This window comes from Rana temporaria, chromosome 3, assembly GCF_905171775.1.
Source record: "Rana temporaria chromosome 3, aRanTem1.1, whole genome shotgun sequence".
NCBI lineage: Eukaryota > Metazoa > Chordata > Amphibia > Anura > Ranidae > Rana > Rana temporaria.
Genome location: NC_053491.1, coordinates 155,054,165 through 155,063,259, shown reverse-complemented (window position 1 = coordinate 155,063,259; position 9,095 = coordinate 155,054,165). Strand labels below are relative to the sequence as shown.

General features: G+C 43.5%; 1 non-coding gene across 1 annotated transcript; it reads right to left on the bottom strand.

The window, feature by feature from the left end:
* Positions 1 to 2,252: 2,252 nt before the first annotated feature.
* On the bottom strand, positions 2,253 to 2,324 carry TRNAE-UUC. Its single transcript has one exon. It is a non-coding gene; the product is annotated as a tRNA-Glu (tRNA).
* Between the last annotated feature and the right edge of the window lie 6,771 nt (positions 2,325 to 9,095).

Below are 9,095 nucleotides of genomic sequence, written 5' to 3'. Positions count from 1 at the left end.
ATAGTAACAGGCTATAAGCGCAAACTGTTGGTAAACAGTAGAGGTAAACGAGAGCCCCCTTCAAAGATCCTCAGAATTCCGCTTGGTTTCATAAAACTCCCAATGTCAGATTGCCTAGGAGCTAAACGTAGGGGGGAGGTAACCAACCACCTCAGCACAGAGGGAAAGAATAGTCCCTTCCCAAAGTCCAGGTTACCTTGGATAACCAACAAGTAAATCGCCAGGGGACCAGAGGTAGAGAGCATGCAAGCAATCATGCATTCACGTCGCCCTCCTGTATGCTAAGTTGTGTACATTAATATTTCTTACTACTGAAGGTCGGAGTTGCGGTTCTCTTCTGGAAACTTGATTCCCATACCTTTATGCCCCTGATGAAGCGTCCTGTACGCGAAACATGTCGAGAGTAAAAGCAAGATTCACTACTACGCATATTGAACTCAGTTTCAAGAACTAAAAGTTTACATATATTCTCCGATGCTACACCTTCTCATGTTATGAGTGTATTTGCATAAGTATAAGCTTTTGGAAAATCCTTTGTTACTTGTACTGAGATCGTATGTTGACCCAATACTGTTCTATTAAGTTGTGTATACAACTTTCTCTATATGTGTGTTTTTATAAATATTTATAGATTGTTTTACACTAATTACTTGTACCGCCAAAAGTCCACTTTTCTAGTCCAGTTTGATTCCCACTTTAAGATTAAAAATAAAGTAGAAATGTACACATCATTATATTCAGTTTAGAGTCTGGAAAATATGGTCTGTCTCATGGTGGGAGGCCAAACCACAATCAAGTTCACAGGATAAACCCTTGATTTTACCTTTTATACTTGTTTACCTAGTCTGACACCTGCCTTCAAAGTCCCGGTGTGGCTGGTCTTCTTGCTGTATCCCATTCATTAAAGGGTCTTCAGCTGTTTGTGTGCAGCAACTGGAGCAGTAAGCCAAACCAGGTCTACAATCCCTGTTGTCATCTCTGATTGAGATTCAGAATCTGACCAGTTAAAAAAGGCTTTTTTGGGGGTCAAAGCAGTTTTTTCAAGCCATTTCAAAATTCAGCCTGCTGTTATAGGCTTTGGGCCTTTTAGAGCTCCTGTGGATACAAGACCTATACACTATATGCTTGGTTTAAATATGTCCCCCCTACAGAATGAAAACATTCTAAAAGGTCCTGGGTCCCATGCAAGACTGTGACAGTGCCATTTTTTTTTTAAAAGGGATTCACAAATACCATGCCTAATGTGGATGCTCCAGTGATCCATGTTAATAGAATTACCACCAGAAGGGTTAAAGATATACTAATCTTTTGGGGCTTCACTGATAAGAAGTTGAATTCCCTTCTTAGATCCCAGTTTGAGTTAACTGGTTTGCCCCCCCCCCCCCGAGCCTATGTTGAAGGTAACTATGATGTGTCTAACATGACAGAATAGAATAAACTCCTTAGAGAGAAACTTGCTGGGGTAGGTTAAGGAATGGTTTGAGCTGATTTCCGGAGGAACTTGTGTCCTGCAACAAGTACACAGCATTTTTTTTACGGAAGGTGAATAACTGTTTTTAATAATCAAACAATAAGGAAGACTGATAGAAGTTAGCATGCACGATGCCTGAGTCATGTCATATTGAATCATATATCGAGACTGTGTGCTAATATTACCTTTCAGTCTTTAAGAATGTACATGTTTCCAAAGGCACTAATAGGAAGATTACTCATCCTACACTGTTCTCTAACAGCATAATAATTGGCGATTCAGTATAATACTTTAGTTTTTACTTTAGTATATTTTAGTTCTATAATGACTACTAATCATCCAGTCCCTTAAGGAGTTAGATAAATTAGCTCTGCAAAAAATAACATTTCAGGGGCTGTCCCCTGGTCAGCTAACAAGTGGCAATGATCAGATAAAATAATTTGAAGTTGTTGGTGATGGGTCGAAAATGTCATAATGATCTGGACTGTGTCTGATTGCCTAGGATTAGGGGGGTCATACAACAAAGACGTTCAAGTACAGGCCAGCGCTCGGTTTAATGCCTTCTTAAGATTAGTTTGCAAAAAGCCCCTGAGTAGGAAACGTTCGCGTAACAAATTAGCATGTGTACGAAAGTCACTTTCCTCAGCCGCAGATACTGCGCGTAAAGAATTCTGCGGACAAGAGGTCTTGGGTGTGCGCTAGAAGCATGTGACAGAGTGTTACCGGCTGTGGGTTTACGGTACAGCACTAAGAGTGTGTGGGTCATTAAAAGGTGTTGTATTTCCCATACCGGGAGTCGAACCCGGGCCGCCTGGGTGAAAACCAGGAATCCTAACCACTAGACCATATGGGAAAACTGCCAGTGTTGGTATGGGAAAACTAGAGAAAACTAAAGTGAGAAAAAATAGTGCCGACGCCATCATCTTCCAAGTATGGTGGCCTGCTGTGACACGCATGTTCTAGCTGCCATTTCCCTTCCTTTCATCACACAGAAAGAAAAAAGCAAAGAGGAATTAAAAAGGGCTTTTACAAAGGTGTGAAAAAAAGAATGATGTCTCTGTCAGAGAATAGTTGGTAGAAGATTGGCACATAGAAATTCCCCATCATTGGCACTTAGAAATTTGCGAATCAAAAGAAACTCAAGCTATTTTTCACCATATTAAAGAAAGCTCAATTGAAAAGCCTGTGGCGTGCATAACACAACCCAAAAACTTCACCCGGTGCAGGAAAAAAATGTGCACACACATAAAGAGTGAAACACAAAAAAACTGTGACGGGTGCATCGTCCAGTGGCCCAGCTCTGATCCCCCGGGGCGTTAAGCTCCTGGCAGGGAAAAGAGTAAACTGTGGTCCATGCAGCCGAAGCCACAAGGACCCACCATGGCCCAAGCAGCCGAAGCCACAAGGACCCAACATCCTCGGAGGGACTGCTGAAACAGAACCCTCCTCGGTGAGGCTCCAGGAGAACTAAGCCAGAAGGCCATGTCCACCCACTCCCAAGACTTTCAGAGCAGGCCCGAGGACCAGCACCCTACTCATCACAGTGCAGTGCACCAAACAAAAAGAAGACAAAATGTGACAAACAGGGGTAAAATAAAAAAGAAAGTGGGGGGAAAAGGAAGGTGGGAATGGTGAGTGGAAAGTGGCCACCGTGCAATACAATGGCCGGCCCTCTGGCCAGGAACAAAAATTCCTCTGGTCCTAGCCAAAAGGCTCAGCCCTAGAGGCAGGTGTTAAAAAGAGTGTTTGTGGAGATCGTGACCATGGTGCCAAACGATGAGTGCCCCTCACACACTTGTGCAATGTATGGCACCCCTGGACTGCCACTCCAGGGACACTATCTCCACAGGCTTTTCAACGGCCCCTGACCCACAGTCCGGACCAGCAGCACCCTTCCCAGCCAGGAAGGTAGGAGAAGAGGTCGGGGAGAGCCCACCTAAGCACGCTACTACCCACAACCCCCATCCCTCCCACCTAATCACATTCAGGAAATACTACCTGCTCCTCCCGTCGAAAAGAGGAGCAAGTGTTCTCTCCCGAACAACTGACTGGGGCAGGCACCACCAATTCCAGACCAGAGGCCAGGGACCCAACCCTCCAGCTTCGACCTCATGCTTCTCTGTCCAAATCGGAAGGCTTTCACCTCCATGCCAGCAGGCTTAGCATCTGCCGACCGACATCCCTTTCCCCCTTGCAGAGTACTAGGGACGATCAGCATAGCACCAACTACTGGCAACAATTGATCTTAGCCAAAGGGCCAAAGATTTCCTTCGTTCTGAAAAGAAACCAGAATATAACCCGGCAGAACCCTCCCTGTACTAGGTGGGGTTCCCCTGAAGGAGGACCCGATGAGAGCAGGCGAACTAAGTCAGAAGGCCATGTCCACCCTCTCCCAAGACGTTCAGGGCTGGCCCAAGGACCCACACCCTACTAATCAAATGTGACAAATGTGAACACCAAACTAAAAAAAACATAAAAGTGACAAACAAAAAGTGGGGGAGAGAAAAATTCCTCTGGTCCTGACCAAAAGGCCTGGCCCTAGAGGCAGGTGGTTAAAAAGTGTGATATGGTGACGTGACCAAGGTGGCAAAAAGATTTATTCATTCTGAAGAGAAACCAGAGTATAACAAACCAACGTCCTAAACGAGGTCCCCGGCAGAACACAGATGTTGCTTATATCATGGTGACTCCAAGACACCCTAATTTGCATGTCTGTGCAGCTGCACGGGGCGAGAATCAGCAGGCACGGGTAACAATCGGCTTCATCAGAACAATATAAAGCGCACAGCCATGGAATTGGGGGCAAATATATGCATAGGTAGAACAAGACCATCAAATCATTTTCTAGGCAGTGTTGACCACCACCCCCAACAACAACATTAACGCTGTCTGCATGCCTTTCCAAATCAAAAGAGCTATTTTTCACCCAGGAAGCCTCCAGAAAAATCTTTAGTAAAAGGCAAAATATTTATTGAGTGAGTGAGAAACTTATATAGCGCAACACATGCGAACTGAATCGCCTCTGGGCGCTTGGTATCCATTCCCTGGGCCCTCAGAAGAGATGGGTCTTGTTCTTTCTCCTGAAGGCCAAGTGGTTTACCTCCAATCGGATGGTGGTTGGTAGAGCGTTCCATAGTCTGGGTCCTTGGACCGCAAATCTTCGTTCTCCTTTGGACTTGTATCTGGCTTTGGGTATCTGGAGTCGATTTTGGTTGGTGGATCGCAGAATGCGATTGGTGTTGTGAGCTTTTAGTTTCTCGCATAGATATTGGGGGGCATTTCCCAGAATACACTTATGCATTAGACAGAGGGCTTTGAAAGTGAGTCTATCTTTTACGGGCAACCGATGAAGGGATCTCAACGAAGGTGAGATTGATTCCCATGTTTTTTTCCCAGTCACAAGTCGAGCAGCCGTATTTTGAACGACTTGCAGACGAGTGATTTGGTATATTGGGAGTCCAAGATAGAGGGCAATTGCATAGTCAATGTCACGACTGCTATGTCTTTTTTTTGGGATAAAGGGAGTGAGTCTGCATAGAAGGCGCAGCAGATGGTGTGATCCGCTGACTACTGACCCTATTTGTGCATCCATTGTCATGTAGGTGTCGAAGATGACTCCGAGACTTTTGACTTTGGTGCTGGGGGTGATGGATTGACCCAGAATGGGCCGGGGTCGTCCATGTTGTTGCGGGATGAATCTTCCGATTGGCCTGAAACAGGAGTTCTGTTTTTGAGCCATTGAGTTTAAGGTAACTCTTTGTCATCCACTTTTCTATCAAAGAAAGGCATTTCTCTAGTAGTCCAAGATAATGATCCTTTTTGTTGCAGATGCGAAAATATAGTTGTGTGTCATCTGCATAAGAGTGGTAAAGTAACTTCTGGTTGCTGATGATTTCAAAAAGAGGGTGAAGATAGATATTGAAAAGAACAGGCGACAGAGGGGATCCCTGGGGGACTCCGCATGACACCGTGCGTTTTTCAGAAGTGAAAGGGCCCAATTTCACTATTTGTGATCCTATTTGTTTTCCAAGAAGGAGGAGAACCACGATAAATCACATTCCGCAACTCCGGAATTGGTTTGATTATACCTTGTTTCGGCAAGGGTGGCACCACACCCTCCTTGAATGACTGGTTTATGAGCTGCATGATAGCTGGAGCCAAAATGTCGGCACATTCTTTCAGCAGTTTGGTGGGGATGATATCATTGGGCGCTGTGCTATATCGCAGAGTCCTGATGAAATTTTTAGGGGCATAGATGGAAATGGGTTTTAGAGTGAAGTTAGGTGATTGTGGCGGAATTATGTGGGTATTAGGTTTGTGATTTAGGGGGGGTAGTTGGAGCTTGTATTTTGCTGAATACTTTCACGGATTCTTTCAATTTTGTTGATTAAATAATCCGATAATTCGTTGCAAAATTCTTGTGAATCAGAATTAGGGGCTTCTAGACAGACTGGGTTCATGGTCTTGGTAACTAGATTGAAGAGTTCACGGGGGCGGTTTAGGGCATTGGTGATAATATTGGAAAAATGATTTTTTTTTGGCAATAAAGATTTCTTTATGGTATTTTTTGGTTATTATCTTATAAATGGTGTGGTTTTCCTCTGAAGAGCTTATTTTCCAGGCTGCTTCTGCTCTTCTGCGCTCTTGCTTTAGCAACGACAGCTGGTCGTTAAACCAGCTGAAGTTGTTTTTCCGGATGCACGTTGTGCGTTTTGGCACTACTAAGTCGGCTGACTGTAGCAGAGCCTTGTTTATAGCATCAAGAGTTTCTGTGGCTGTTTGATGTAGTTGGATTGTTTTTATTTTGTTCCCTAATGTCGTTTTGAAGAGTTCCGAGTGGAGCTTCTTCTGAGATCTAGTCCAGTGTGTTGTCACCAGTTTTACCGTTTTTTTTGAGGGGGCGTTTATGTTGATTGTGAATTTAATGGCATGGTGATCAGTCCATGGTTGCGGCTCATTTTCCAGAATAGTGATTTCCAGATCTTGTCTGAAAATGAGATAGAGCGTGTGACCTGAAGCATGTGTGGGCCCACATACTAGTTGCTGCAGACCTAATCCTTCCAAGTGGTCAATGCAGGCGTCGGCGACGGGGTCCTGTGAGGAATTAGCCCAAGGGGAGGTGGATAGGCCTGAACGAAAAAAGGCCTTGCCTTGATGATAAAAAAGAAAAAGTGCAGCGCTGAAAAAAATAGAGTGAGAACTATATATAAAAAATTGCAAAAAGCAAGTATGATGCTCACAACTAAGTGAGAATACTCTGGACCCAGTTACAGTGAACAGAAGATAAAGATACCGAGAGGTATATTACGAAGTGTATAAAATACATATGGGTAGCAGGATAAACCACATGAGTGATATGAGTGAAAAAAGTCCAGAGAAAATAATGATAATAACAAATGGGACGTCTCTTGTTAGAAAAAGTCCAATATATCACAATAAAGGGAGAGAGTCCTTGAGATCGACTAGGTTTGAAAACATGTGAGGTGAGTCGTCTCAAGGCAGGAATCAGTTGTACAATCCGTTGTATAATCCAATGGTAACTTGAGCAGGTGTAAGAAGTCACATCAAAGTATCACTCTTTCAAGGTCAGCCAAGACATCCAAAGATCAATGATAAATGTAAGAAATGGGTACTCTTACCAGATAAGGTGGACACACTCGTCAGCGATGGTGTGTCAATCAGGCATATACGAGCTCCTCAGGCTGGTAGCAACACTGGAACGGGTGATGAAATTGTTGAGAATCACCATCAGAGGTCGTGTGTATCCAGATTAAGGTAAATCCCTGAAGAAATCCTCATAGAGGGCAGCTGGTATACATGTTCGATCATAGGAACATGAAAAGAAAAGGAAAACAGGTCCACATGGTGTAGTTATTTCCAATAAAAAAGCCTTTATTAGGCATATAAGTAAAAACACAATGAGAACAAAAAATGAATAAAAAGAACAAGTCTTGTGAAGAGACCGGTACAGGTGATCACATAGGAAATGAATGAAGCGTGGTAAACAGGTAGCGTAAATAGGCTATGTACCCGACATGTTTCGAGTTAGTGACTCTTCAACTGGGGCATATGCCTGCCCCCCTGCAGCTGCACAGACATGCAAATTAGGGTGTCTTGGAGTCACCATGAGTTGAACAGCATCTGTGTTCTGCCGGGCCGTGCGTCTTATATTGTTCTGATGAAGCCGATTGTTACGTGTACCTGCTGATTCCTGGCCCCATGTAGCTGCACAGACATGCAAATTAGCGTGTCTTGGAGTCGCCATGAGTTGAACAACATCTGTGTTCTGCCGGGCCGTGCATCTTATATAGTTCTGACGAAGCCGATTGTTACGCGTGCCTGCTGATTCCTGCCCTCATGCTGATGCACAGACATGCAAATTACGGTGTCTTGGAGTCACCATGAGTTGAACAGCATCTGTTTTCTGCCGGGCTGTGCGTCTTATATTGGTCTGAAGAAGCCGATTTTTACACATGCCTTCTGATTCCCGCCCCCATGCAGCTGCACAGACATGCAAATTAAGGTGTCTTGGAGTCACCATGAGTTGAAAAGCATCTGTGTTCTGCTGGGCCGTGCGTCTTATATTGTTCTGATGAAGCCGATTATTACGTATGCCTGCTGATTCCTGCCCCCATGCAGCAGCACATACATGCAAATTAGGGTGTCTTGGAGTCACCATGAGTTGAACAGCATCTGTGTTCTGCCGAGCCTTATGTCTTATATTGTTCTGATGAAGCCGATTGTTACACATGCCTTCTGATTCCTGCCCCCATGCAGCTGCACAGACATGCAAATTAGGGTTTATAGGGGTTTCCTTAAACAGGAAAAATATGGGGACTGTTGTTAAAGCATGAACAGTGGTATGGTATGGAAATATGTGGGCCTGGTCAAACCTCAATCATGAGAGCCACAACAACAATGTAGATATCAAAAAGATTTATTTTATAAAAAGTTTCTTTATAAAAAGACATAGAAAAAAGAAAAAAGATATACATTGAATACTATAGAATGCATAATAGACAAATTCCAGACTAACAAATAAAATGATACTTCAAGTGCATAAAGATGCAGGTGATCTTCATTTCATCCCGCATGTAACGGTTCTACTAGTTTCGCCCAAGGGGGCTTCGTCAGGAACCAATAGGGGGCAGTAGTCTGAGCAAACAAAAAGTATATCAATAAGCGGAAAAAGATATGTAATAGTATATACAAATAGTCACATAGATTTGTTGTATCAGTACATACAGACGTGTCTGATTGACCATAGATGTTGACATAATCATAATTTATTATACGACATAAAAAGAATATATTTGTTTAAATACAGCAAATATTGGTATCTCCTTACCTCTGATGATAAAATTAAGAAATTCATTAATTTAAAACCGGAGATAACATTCAAACGCTCTCCCTCAATTCGGGATAGAGCCGTCACCAGCCATTATGCGACACAAATGGTGCCCAAACCAACTAAGACAGGAACTTTCCCGTGCGGTAAATGCAATTTTTGTCGATACATCCTGCCAGGTGAAAGTGTTTCTCTACGTAATGGCGAAACATATTCACCCAAGTTCCGCGCAACCTGCCAAACAATTGGCATTATCTATTTAATGAAATGCAATTG